Source organism: Sitophilus oryzae, unplaced genomic scaffold, assembly GCF_002938485.1.
Source record: "Sitophilus oryzae breed Bouriz unplaced genomic scaffold, Soryzae_2.0 scaffold_1576_pilon_pilon, whole genome shotgun sequence".
NCBI lineage: Eukaryota > Metazoa > Arthropoda > Insecta > Coleoptera > Curculionidae > Sitophilus > Sitophilus oryzae.
The window spans coordinates 13,987,116-14,000,070 of NW_022146254.1; the positions used below are offsets into that span (position 1 = coordinate 13,987,116).

At 29.6% G+C, this 12,955-nt stretch overlaps 1 protein-coding gene across 4 annotated transcripts in view; it reads right to left on the reverse strand.

Annotated features, from left to right (window-relative positions):
* The window catches only part of LOC115879137 (angiotensin-converting enzyme-like), a 30,658-nt gene extending 18,239 nt beyond the window's left edge, over positions 1 to 12,419 (reverse strand). The window contains exon 1 of one of the 4 annotated variants that reach the window (XM_030895804.1): positions 12,271 to 12,419. The gene's annotated coding sequence lies outside the window, so the exon portion shown is untranslated. Of the gene's footprint in view, positions 1 to 6,642; positions 7,025 to 12,270 lie in introns of those variants that run through there. The other 3 variants (XM_030895801.1, XM_030895802.1, XM_030895803.1) reach the window with 3 other exon arrangements.
* Between the last annotated feature and the right edge of the window lie 536 nt (positions 12,420 to 12,955).

Genomic DNA, 12,955 nt, shown 5'->3' on the forward strand with positions numbered 1-12,955 from the left:
AATGATTAATTAATGGTTTCTGTATTTTTTGGTTTGTAAAAAATGTTATTATTAGATCATCAACAGTTTAAGAAATTAATAATGTATACCGGGTGTTTCCGTATCTATTGAATTTTCATCCAAAACTTTATTTTCCAGTGGAGCAAATATTAAAAAATTTGGGAAAGTTTCCTAGCAGTTGATAATCCCATAATATACCTATTCAGGCTATACAGGGTGTGGTTCATTATTAAATACTGCAAATGTTTTCTGTTAAATTGAAAGTCGTACCGACTTGGTACTATTAAATAACTGATAGGCACAAAATGGTACATTTAAAGATCTACTGTGGTCCTCTTCTAATTGAAGACTACAAACACACAAACAATTGAGACTCCCGGTATATTTACAACTTTGTATTAATACATTTTTTGTATCTGTTTTCCTTTCAACCGTGTAATATTCTGTTATATTAGTAATAATTATACTCAGAAATTATTTAAATATAGTTCATATCAAATAACTTTTAGTATGTGATTATAAGCTTGGCTGGCACAGCGTTGCCCGTTTTTATATACCGGGTGCGTCTCAAAAGTGGCTCACCCCTATTATAAAATAATTATTTTTTTTAGTTAAAAAACGAGATTTGGTATGTTATATTAGTATACGACATAAATTAGGATTGATTGACGTACCTATTCAATTGTTTTCGGTCACTTCCTGTTTCACCGGAAATGACTACAACTTTTGATTTTTAAATGGCACCCTCGGTATTTTTTTGCTTTATTCGATAGAAAATGACAAGACACTAAAAACAAGGGACATTGCTTGACAGGACAAGACACTAAAAACATTAGACGATCAAATCTATTTTTCCAAGGCTCCTTAATTAAGAATTAATGTTTTTAACATAGCCATACACACAATAGATCTTTAAGGTCGCGGTGACTAACTCCCCTCCTAAACAACATAGCCATGCCATTCTAGATTAAATTTTAAAATACCATTTTTTATAAAGCGAGAATGTCAAAAGTTGACATATGATATATTATTTCCGGTGAAACAGGAAGTGACCAAAAACAATTGAATACGTCAATCAATCCTAATTTATGTCATATACTAACATACCAAATCTCCTTTTTTTATCTAAAAAAAATAAAAAAGTTATAGTGGTTGGCCACTTTTGAGACGCACCCGGTATATTGTCTTTTAATCAACATATTTTTTAGGATGACTTGATTTTATTTACATCAACAAACTCATCTTCTTAACAGCACTTAAGGGACATAAAGGACTAACTTTCCCGTTCAAAATATTCTAATAAAGTTGATTTTTTTACGGCTATTAAGCTTTCTTGTATACTTCGCACTAAAAGAGGTTTTAAATGAACAATGGTCGACTGGAAGGTCTGCTAGTAAAACTTTTTAAGCTTAAAATATCACAACACAATTCATTTAAACCAAAAACTCGTAATACAAAACTAAAGTCCCAAACCGAATGACAGCGTCAGGAAATAAATAAATAAAGGTGGCAACTTGATATTTTTTATATCAGAGCTACCACCTGAATCCCCAGCGGGAAATTTAAATTCCAGTTAGACAGCCCGGCGTCGAATATGTCCATGATTGGCAACAACGAATTTAAAAATCGCGCCCTCGATTACTTAACTAAAACTTTAATTGGTATCAAATATATGTAGATATGTATGCTTCCCTGAAAAATACAGGCGTCATGATTGAAGTATTTTGTAGGAACAGGGGTATTATTCAGACACCCGGTATATTTTCCACTTTGTATTGATGCATTTTACATCTAAATAGTCCAGTCCAGTGATACAACAATAATATTTATATTTATTGGTATTATCTGTTATGTTATTCTCTTTCAACCGTGTAATATTCTGTTATATTACTAATTATAGTGAGATATTTAAATTTTTCTTATACAGCCTGATTAGAATACGATTGTAATTGTAATACATTGTATAGTCTGTGAAATGAATAACTTTGAATTTGACAGTTCCCGCGGGCTTTTCTAGTGTTAATTTTATTAGGTTAGCAACTTGCGGCCATGCTGACGCAATGCCGTCTCTAATAGAACAGCCTCGGAACGAGCTTTACGACGTCACGCTAGTTACATACTACAGATTAATATGTTGTAGAATACATGGAAAATATAATTATTCCTCGTATTTTTGGTTTGTATTTTAAAAATGATATAGTTTACATGAAAGCCGAAAGTAGTCTCGACTGACTAGTAAGAAAGAAAATCTAGGATCTAGTGGGGTTGCAGTCACACCGACTGCAACCCCACTAGATCCCAGATTTTCGTTTACATGAAATATATAAATATAAATAAGTTAATATAAAAAATATATATACAGTTAATAAATAAAAACGCTAAAAAAACGTTTCGGCTAACATTATAGCCTTAATCAGTGCTGTGTCATATGATTTTTTTTTATTTTAAACCAACAAAAATAATGAAAAACCAAATTAAAACTTAATCAGCGTTTTTCCCGAACCTAAATCCCAAGAAAATCAAAAATTTTAGAATAATTTTACATATAAAATGACAGCGATCTTTATTTCATAGCCATCTCTGACGCCTTTTTTTCTATGATATTGTATTATTGGCAAATATAATTTTTCGAACATTAATACTTGCACAATATACATATAAATTTTTTGAATGCAAATAATAATACATCACTATTAGTAGATATTGAATGTTTTTTTGTTAAATTAAATCGATTTTCAAACCAAAATTTAAAATATATTTTACATTTTACCCATTATCTTATGTACCTATTCATTATTTGTATATTGTAAAACATTTGCTGCATTTGTTTGGGTTATAGTTTATTTGCCAAAGTATTTATTACTATAAATAGGTATATAATATATTGTATTTATTAACTGTATATTATGTATATTTCATGTAAACTATATCATTTTTAAAATACAAACCAAAAACACGAGGAATAATTATGTTTTCCATGTATTCTACAACATATTTATTAATCCGTAGGATCTAACTAGCGTGACGTCATAAATCTCGCTCCGTAGCTATTCTATTAGAGACGGCATTGGATTGATATTTAGAAATGCCAAAAGCTGATGACATTTGACTTTTGACAATTATGCCATTTCGTGTTGATTTTTGCAAGAAGAGGCAGAACTGTGACTTGTTTTATAATTTTCCTTTTCTATTTCACGAAAGTAAAAAGAGTTACCTATCTGATTCGTTCAGTCACTCAATTTAAAGAATATCAGTAACTTTGACAGAGGTATTTTATATTTGCCATGTTGGTAAAAAATAACGGTCAAAATTCAAAGTTATTCATTTTATAGACTATATATTGAATTGCAGTAATTGTTACAATTCCAGTTTCTTTGAGAATTTATTTTTTGAACTTGACAATAAGTAGATAGTAAAAAATGTCTATACCTATGTGGCGGATTCATTTCTCCAAAAAATCCTCTATGGGTATACTGCAAGAAAATCTACAAAATAAAATAGTTATTTTATGTAAACACTTCTGCGTTAATCCCCAAACGGAAATTACTTATCAGAAGTTAGGTTTAAAGATATAGAAATTTGCCTAACGAACAAAAAAATGCTTAACGTTTCGGAAAGTTTATCTCTTTCCGTCGTTGGAAGCAAAAAAATACAAAGAATAAAAAATATTTATTTAAATTCAACTATTCGAGAATACTTTAGTTTTTTTAAAAGAGATACCTCTTTATTATTTATTTTTTTGTTCGTTAGGCAAATTTGTATATCTTTAAACCTAACTTCTGACAAGTAGTTTCCGTTTGGGATTAATGCCAGAAGTGTTTACATAAAATAACTATTTTATTTTGTAGATTTTCTTGCAGTGGCGAAGTACCCATATTAATCCAGTAAAATTGTATCGCCGTATAGAGAGTGAAAAAAAAATTACGGGCAAGCTGACTTTGTCAGAGTTTGTCAGCGACTGTCTTCTGAGTGTAAAAATAAACAAAAACGGAAATTTTTCCCTTGCGGTTTTTGAGCAATAGGGGTGTTTTTTTTAAAACTGTACTACAACAAAATAATTAGACGCAAATTGTACATAAGAACATTCTCTATAAGTTCGCCTAATGATTTTTTATAAGTTTATTATTTCCGGACTTAGCGACCGTTTCATGAGCCCTTTGGGGTGGTTTTCAAAAAGTTTGTTTTACAGCAAATTGACCCGTATGAAAGTTGTTCATAATAAATGGACAAGCAACTTTTCCTCATTATTTTGAGATAGCGTCCACTTCATAAACAAATTAGGGTAGTTTTCTATGTTACCCTTTTTCAGCAAATTCACCCTAGGAAACTCGTTCAAAATAAGAGTACATATACCTTTGCCTTATGAACTTTTTTTGTAACTTAACTATTTTTGGAGATAGCGCCTAGATCATGAACAAGTGGTGGTAGGTTTAAATGTCTTTTTTTCAGGAAAACAAGTGCTATTGGAAAATGGATTCGTGTTTTATTTGCAAGAAATTATTGAATGTTGCTGAAATTGTGGACGTTTATAGTTTGCATGTAATTTTAATATGAACACCTTTAAGTTGGTAAATTTGTAGAACTAAACAAAAATTATGAAACAACCCCATAATTTGTTCATGAACTAGGCGCTATCTCCAAAAATAATGAAGCTACAAAAAAAATCATGAGGAAAAGTTGCTTGTCCATTTATTATGAACAACTTTCATACGGGTCAATTTGCTGTAAAACAAACTTTTTGAAAACCACCCCAAAGGGCTCATGAAACGGCAGCAAAGTCGGGAAATAATAAACTTATAAAAAAATTCATTAGGCGGACTTATAGAGAATGTTGTTATGTACAATTTGCGTCTAATTATTTTGTTGTAGTACAGTTTAAAAAAAACCACCCCTATTGATCAAAAACCGCAAGGGAAAAATTTCCGATTTTGTTTATTTTACACTCAGAAGACAGTCGCTGAAAACTTTGAAAAAATCAGCTTCCCCGTATTTTTTTTTTCAAATTACAATTTTATTGGATTATATAGAATTTTTTGGAGAAATAAGTAGATAGGTACCTATCTAAAATATTTCTATATACCTTATAGAAGAAAGTGTGATAAGATAGTTAACGTTAAAGACAACACATTAGACAAGACAGTACATTTATCAACAAAATGTGTAATAACCAGAATTCTTAAAAATATTTTATTCCTCCTTTAATTTGTATTCAATATACAGGGTGATTTATACGTTTTTTCGTTATTTTTAACCAATAGCTCTCGATTCTGGTTGCAGAGGCAAAAATGAATAGTTTGTAAAGGAAAATTAAATTTGGTTGTAAAAAATTGGCTTGCGTGACATATTCCTATACATTGTTTCTCCCTAATTATACTCAATAAGTTTCCTGCTAGCAGTAAGTTAGTTAAACAATTTCTTATAATACTTTTTTTTATATATATAATTTGATCAAAAACCGAATAGGGACAATGTTTAAACAAACAGTTTTATAAGTAGGCTATATACAGGATAGTCCAAACTGTATTCCGGAAACTTCGGCAGCATATTCTGCAGATAAAAATAAGTAAAAAAGTTCGTATAAATTTATGTTCTAAAATGCTTAGTTTCGGAGATACAGGGTGTAGAAATTTCATTTTTATTTCGATTTTTTCCAAATAATTTTTGAAGTAACGTCAATATTTGGATGAAAATTAGTGTTTGGTATTTTTTTGACATGAGAAATTTGATATAGATGTCAATATGACTCCTATTTGTAAGAGGCGCGACCTCCATGTGTTTATACTGTTTTGAAGAGTAATAACTTTTCGTCTGTACTTGTATAAAACTACTGAGTGAAAATATACATTTGCCTGATTTTCTACGTAAAAAATGTCTCTTAGTAAAACTCGCTACGAGCAACCGTTTTCAAAATCACAAATTTTTCTTCGAAAAAATGATGATAAACAGTTTCTGTTTCTGTTGAACTTTTGGTACAAAAACATTTAAAATTTATGATTTCAGTCTAATAACTATTTAGTCAACATATTTAATTTATGTCAATGATGACAGGTATATTTATAATTTCGATTCAAAATATCCCGAGAACCATTATACTCGTAGCGATTTTTACCAAGAGACCTTTTTTACGTAAAAAACATCGTAAATGTATATTTTTTACTCAGTTGTTTTACTCAGATACAGACAGAAAAAGTATTCTCTTCAAATCAGTTAAAAATATGTAGGTGGCGCCCTCCTACAAGTTGGAGTCATATTGACATCAAAATCAAATTTATCATGTCAAAAAACTGCCAGACACCAATTTTCATCGAAATATTGACGTTATTTCAGAAATTATTCGGAAAAAATCGAAATAAAAATGAAATTTCTACACCCTGTATCTTCCAAATTAAGCATTTTAAGACATACATTTATACGAACTTTTTTACTTATTTTTATCTGCAGAATATGCTGTCATAGTTTGCGGAATACAGTTCGGATCACCCAGTATATGAAATAAATATTTTTTCAAGTGGTATCACTTACTTAATTATTTGCAAAAGTTCCCAAGGATGTAAAAATATGAAGTTTTTAAAAAGAGTTGTTATTATTTTAGGCTATAAATAACAAACCTTAAACCATATTCAACAATATCGCTATACTTACAATCAACCTTTCTGCAACAAATACACAAACTGCATCGACCACTGTTCAGACTACCGTTCTATCAACTCTTCAGCGCGAAGAATTATTTGCAAACCAGACCGAATTCACCAAAACTATCAACTCTACCCGCTTATAAAAGCAAAAATATTAAAATTTTATCGACGCAATCAACCCGTCTTCTACTAAGGCGACATAGTTAAAAATTTACAAAAATCTTCTGCCTGTTATTATTGATGTTCTGTCAAAATGAGCGTGTTTCACTAGATTGTGGTGATTCTTTTTCGCGCTCGTGTGTTTGTGTGAATGTGTGTTCCCCCCACGACAACCTGTTTTCTGCCGCGTTCAGCTGGAGGAATGGACATGAGAACAAGTGCGCGGACTATGGAGGGGAAATGAATCGGCAACAACTACTATCCTCCTTGGCTCATTATATCGGTTCTACAGGGTGTACATGGTTGCATGGACCCAGGTTTATATGTATACGTCGACGTGGACCTAGGAAATCCATTGTAAATTAAAAAAAAAAATGATAAATAAAGATCCCCATTTCATTTTACAGAAAAAATTATTTGAACCTTTTTAAAGAACTTGATCAAAATGAAACAAATTTTTCATTTTTAATATTTTTAACAAATGCATTTTGAAGTTATTTATCATACAGGTTGTCCCAGGCTGAGCGTGCAATAAAAGTTTCTAGAGTACTCCAAGACCTAGATCGGAGATTTTTTGCACATCATTGTTTCACAGTGAGATCTATCAATTAAAAATATTTTCAATATGGTGGCACTTGCGGAAATACCGGAATTTGACAGCAAGTTTCTTATTTTAAATACTGTTTGACCAGCGGATCTGAAGCTACGGAAGGAATGCGAGAAAAAAAAATCGATATTGCCACGTTTATCTATAAAATTGCAAAATTGCCAGACATGAACTATAAATTTCATATATTTTTATTATATATAATGTGTTTAGCATATATTCTGACGTATATTACTAAGGAATTTTAACGTAGTTCATATTGTTCGATATGTTTTAATTAATAACTAATTTCTTTCATTCTGTATAATCTGCTTATTATGAAAGTTGAAGATTTTTCAACGATATCATTGGCAAACCGGCATCGCCGCGCATGGCCGCCTATTTATCGAACATGATTGGCGAGAGTACGTCACAGGATTTGTTACCACGCGGTTGCCATGGCTTTTACGCCTTTCCTATTCGTTTGCTTTATCCCCAACTTCACGGTCTCTTCTGAAAAGAGTAGGAATATTGAATACTATTGAAATATCCAATGGCGGTGTCATTTTTTTGATCATTATTACTTTATTTCATTATTTTATACCGGTTATCCTAAACTTTATTCCCATATTTGTCGTATATTTGATAGTTAAGTTGTGTTTTATTGTTTTGTTATCTTGTTATAATGTTTTTCGTTCGTAGTTTTTAATTATTAATATCAAGTTTGATCGTATTTTTGTGTTTTAAAATGAATAAATTTGTTAAGAGTGAAGACGCTACATAGTCAGACAAGAGAAATAATAGCTAATTTATATCGGTAAGTTAATAATAACGTGGATGAAATCTCATTTGGTTTATTTCCTTGTGTTCATAATAGGGTTTGCGATGAAGAAGCTACAGAGAGTTCGCTTAAGTTGCCGCTTAAACGTAAACTTGAGCGGATATTTCTTTATATCGGAGTTAGCGTATCGGCTATAAAAAAAATCACACAGAAGATAAAAAAAAGGCTGAAAACTAACCCCGATAAAATGATATCCAGCTCTCGAAAGTAGCGATGGGAACTATCGAATGAATTAGACTATCGAATGGTTAATGAATGAATGATTTCAACTATCGAATGGTTTTATTCGAATAAAATCATTCATTCATTTGTAAACTAAAGCATATGTGACAACCTCGCCGTGCGACTAAATGGTTATCGTTGAGCCACGACTATCGAATGCTTTTGATAAATGAAATTTAGTATTCGTTTGATTTTTGTATGCGTCAGTGCATTATTAGTTCTTCCAAATTTTTATAACTTCACCGTATAAATACTGTGCTATTTTTGCGTTTACTAAAATAGTTAAAATACTAAAATAGTAGTTATTTTTTAATTTTATTTATTGACGATTGTGTGCATGTGCAGGTGGTCAAAATTTTTCCGAAAAGTTGTGTGGTTTTCCGTAGTCCGATCTTTCAATTATTTAATTTTATATGGTATATGGTCTATTTTTTAATGGGAAATTTTGAGAAGTAGCAATTTTTAAGAGAGATGAGATGAACTTAAATTAATTTTAAAAGTACATATTTGTATTTTAGATGTTTTAATAATATGAATTAGTTGAACTTAATAATCATATTAAAGTAATGTGGTTAAGTAAATGGTTATCGAACTCAAACTATGGGGTGAGAAAATTAAAATGAAAGTTTTACACGTGCCAATTTAAAAAAAAAGTTAACGATGTTTGTATTTTGTTTATGCTAATTCTCTTACATGTAGTTTTTGCGAAGAAATATTTCATTTATTTTTTAAAGTAAATGCCAGTAAAAGTAAATATAATTTTTAAATAGTAATATAAAGCACCTAATATAAATAATTTTGATTTCTAATTTTTATTTATATTTTCCTTCCATACCGCTTGCTTAGAAAATTAATAAATGTTTATATTTCATGATTTTAAAATTTGTTGTTAATATAACAAATTAGTTCTGTAATTATTATTATTTAATAAACCAACGTTGCCAAAAAATTAGAGACTATATTATTTTTAAATAGGATCTAATATAAATAATTTTGACATCTAATTTGTTGTTTATATTTTGCTACTACTTAAAAAAAATATTTATATTAAATGATTTTAAATTTTGTTGTTAATAGGTATAACAAATTATTACTGTTATTATTATTTATTAAACCAGTCTTTGCTTAAAAACATTAAAAATAATTTTCCTACATCCAAAATAACAAGTATTATTGCAGTGTAACAACAGAATATTAATAAAAAAATACAGAATATATAGACATACTATCCCTAACTAACTAAAGCCAAACAATAATATTCTTTGCTAATATCAACTAATACAAAAATATGGCAACAGCGCCCTTCATAATGTATTTTCTGTGTAAATACTAGCACCTCAACAAAAAAAATAATGTGTCCTTATCTATATATGACTCCGCAAAAAATCAAAGATGCCGGCTTCTTTCATAGCATTGCCACCGACCGCTTTCTCGGAAAAAAACCTACGTCGCCGGGCGACAACTAAAATTCAGTTAATATTTTATTATAATGGATCCTGACGAATAAATGAATGAATTTTATAAATGAATGAATTTTATAAATAAATGAATTTTATAAATGAATGCATTTTATAAATGAATGAATTTTATAAATGAATGAATTTTATAAATGAATGAATTTTATAAATGAATGAATTTTATAAATGAATGAATTTTATAAATGAATGAATTTTATAAATGAATGAATTTTATAAATGAATGGTTTTTGCTGCCGAATTACTAGAATACAATATTTCAAGGCAGATGACGGATCTATTCGATAATTTTTATTCGAATAGTTTTCAACGAATGTTTTCTTACTAACTATCGAATTATTCGAATGATTTGCAACTATCGAATGTTTCGATAGTATTCATTCGATAGTTCCCACTACTACTCGAAAGAAACGACCACGTGAGACTGCTGTCGAAAAGCTCGACGACTTTTTCGAAGTGGTCAGGAATTTGATAAATAGATTTTATCTCGAATTCAAACTCGTCCCCACAATTAGAAAGCTTTTGCAAAAATTGCAGGAAGAATCGAATTTTCCTTTTGCAGGGAAACGCTTAGGGGGTTACTAAAATCAAACGAATTTTTTTGGCGTAAAATTATAGAAAAAAATACAGTTAGTACAGATATATAAATAAATATACCTCAAGACTCAGTCTTGATCATCTGCTGATGGCAGACATGGTTAGCGAAACCTGCGTCCAGTGTAAAATTAAAAGTGTTTTGGTGTATTGTACTGATTTAGTGTTTTATTTTGCTGTGTAACACCAAAGGTTCCAACCCTCAGCTGTAATTATTTCTTCTATTAAATTAACAACACAATAATAAAATGATTCAAAATATTTAAGGGAGCTTTAATAAAAGCTTTTAGTGTTTATCTGCTAACTCAACAGTAACGATTCAAACAGCATAAAGTTTTTTGAAAAAAATTATTAATAATACTCATATTAATAATTTTTTTCAAAAAACTTTATGCTGTTTGAATCGTTACTGTTATATATATATATATATATATATATATATATATATATATATATATATATATATATATATATATATATATATATATATATATATATATATATATATATATATATATATATATATATATATATATATATATTTATGATACACATTATTTTCATATAACACCGTACGCCCATGCCTATTTTATGAATGAAATTGGGCGTGTTTTGTTTACAACTGCGTTCCCCTGCCGATACCCCGTAGCTACAGATCCGTTGGTCACACTATAGCTACCCCGATTTTTTATTACATACTTAAATTCTCTGTAAAATTTTATTAATTTCGATATCAAACACTCTATACCCTTAGATTAACAATAGAAATCTATACCTAACATTAACCGTTTTTGAGGAAAAAAATATTTAAAATTTTTGAAGGAAAAAAACTGCCTGTCAAAAAAATTTGTATAGCCTAAACGTCAAAATTTCAAAACAAAAAAAAATAAAAACAACATTCAAAAATATTTAGCTAGTTTATAGTAAATATCAATGGCCTCTAAATAAATTTATTTCGATGTCATTAGTAAATATAGCAATAGCAAACATTAGACACAGACAGTGTTTATCGATTTTCAAAATATAATTCATTATATAAAAATTTCATTAAAAATTATCATGAATCATTTTTTTCAAATGGAAACCCCCTTTTCTTATTGAAGCAGTGTGTTTACTTATCTACGAAATATATTTGATAGGTACTGTAAAATACTTAGAATAGCGAAAATATTATACCGTATAAAATTGGACCACCCTATACAGATAAACACAGATTGGTTGGTAATACGGTAATTAGACACCGATATAATGATATTTTACTGTTTATTGAATATATTTTAATAACGGTTTCTAGGCCATATAATATTATTGGTTCTGAAATAATGTATAAAGCCGCGTTTACATTAGTAAAAAGTAGTGGCGGTTTCTAGTTTTTAGTGTTTAATTTAAAGTTTTTTTTTAATTTTTTTTATACATCAAATAGCTGCAAGCTCACAGAAAATTTAATCTTTTTTTGATTTAAATCATTTTAATGACTTAAGTCATTTGATTTTAAGTCGTTTTTCATAAGCTGACTTAAAGTTTAAGTCATTTTGAAAATGATTTGTGATTTAATAAGTAGTTATTCCAAAATTTTAAGACATTTTTTTCGATCATACGGTAGTTACGTACTTCAGCTTAAATTGCACAACTAAAAAATACATTTTATTTGTTATTAATGGTCTCTCGAGAGTCTCTTTCATGTCTCTTTTACGTGTTTAAATTTTTGTGTTTTTTGCGTTTTGTTTTATTTAAAAATATAAGAAATAATGTACTTACCAGAAGTGTAGAATAAAATGTATCGCTAACAAATAATTTTCTTCTCATCGACGTAACAAATAATACATGTTTTTCCTTTCTTTAACATCTTTATCATCATCATTTTTCAAAAGAAAATAAATAAATTAAAAACTTTCAAATAAATGTCAACAAAAAATAAATAAATGTCAACACATGCCAAAACAATGTTGTCAACATTACAGATATCTTTCTGTCATTACAGAAATCTTTCAGCCATTACAGAAATCTTTCTGCACCAACTCGCCGTAAGTTACAGAAATCTGTACGGATTTACGCGAGTTCAGCCAGTTCTCGCCTGACAGTCGCGCACGTTTTAGCGCTCGCGTCGCGATTTCGCTCAAATGGTGAATGTGTAGTGGGAGTGTTCGGTCTTCTTTCACCTAACCTATTAATTTTAAATGTCTTTTTTGCATAAACCAGTCGCAGAAAAAATCACACGAAATTTCCGTACGATTTCCCGTGCCATCCTCGCTCCGTGACCATGATTTTCGTCGCGACAAGCCGTCAATTACGCCAACAACAACCGCTGAACTAGTTTTACCTTTTGTGTCAGTGTATGTGTATGTTTTTTTTTATAAACAAACCTTTCGTCGATATTTACGTGCATTATGGTTAACGGGGCGTCGTGAGTTTTGAGTTGTTTTGGTCGAAAATGAATTCGAGA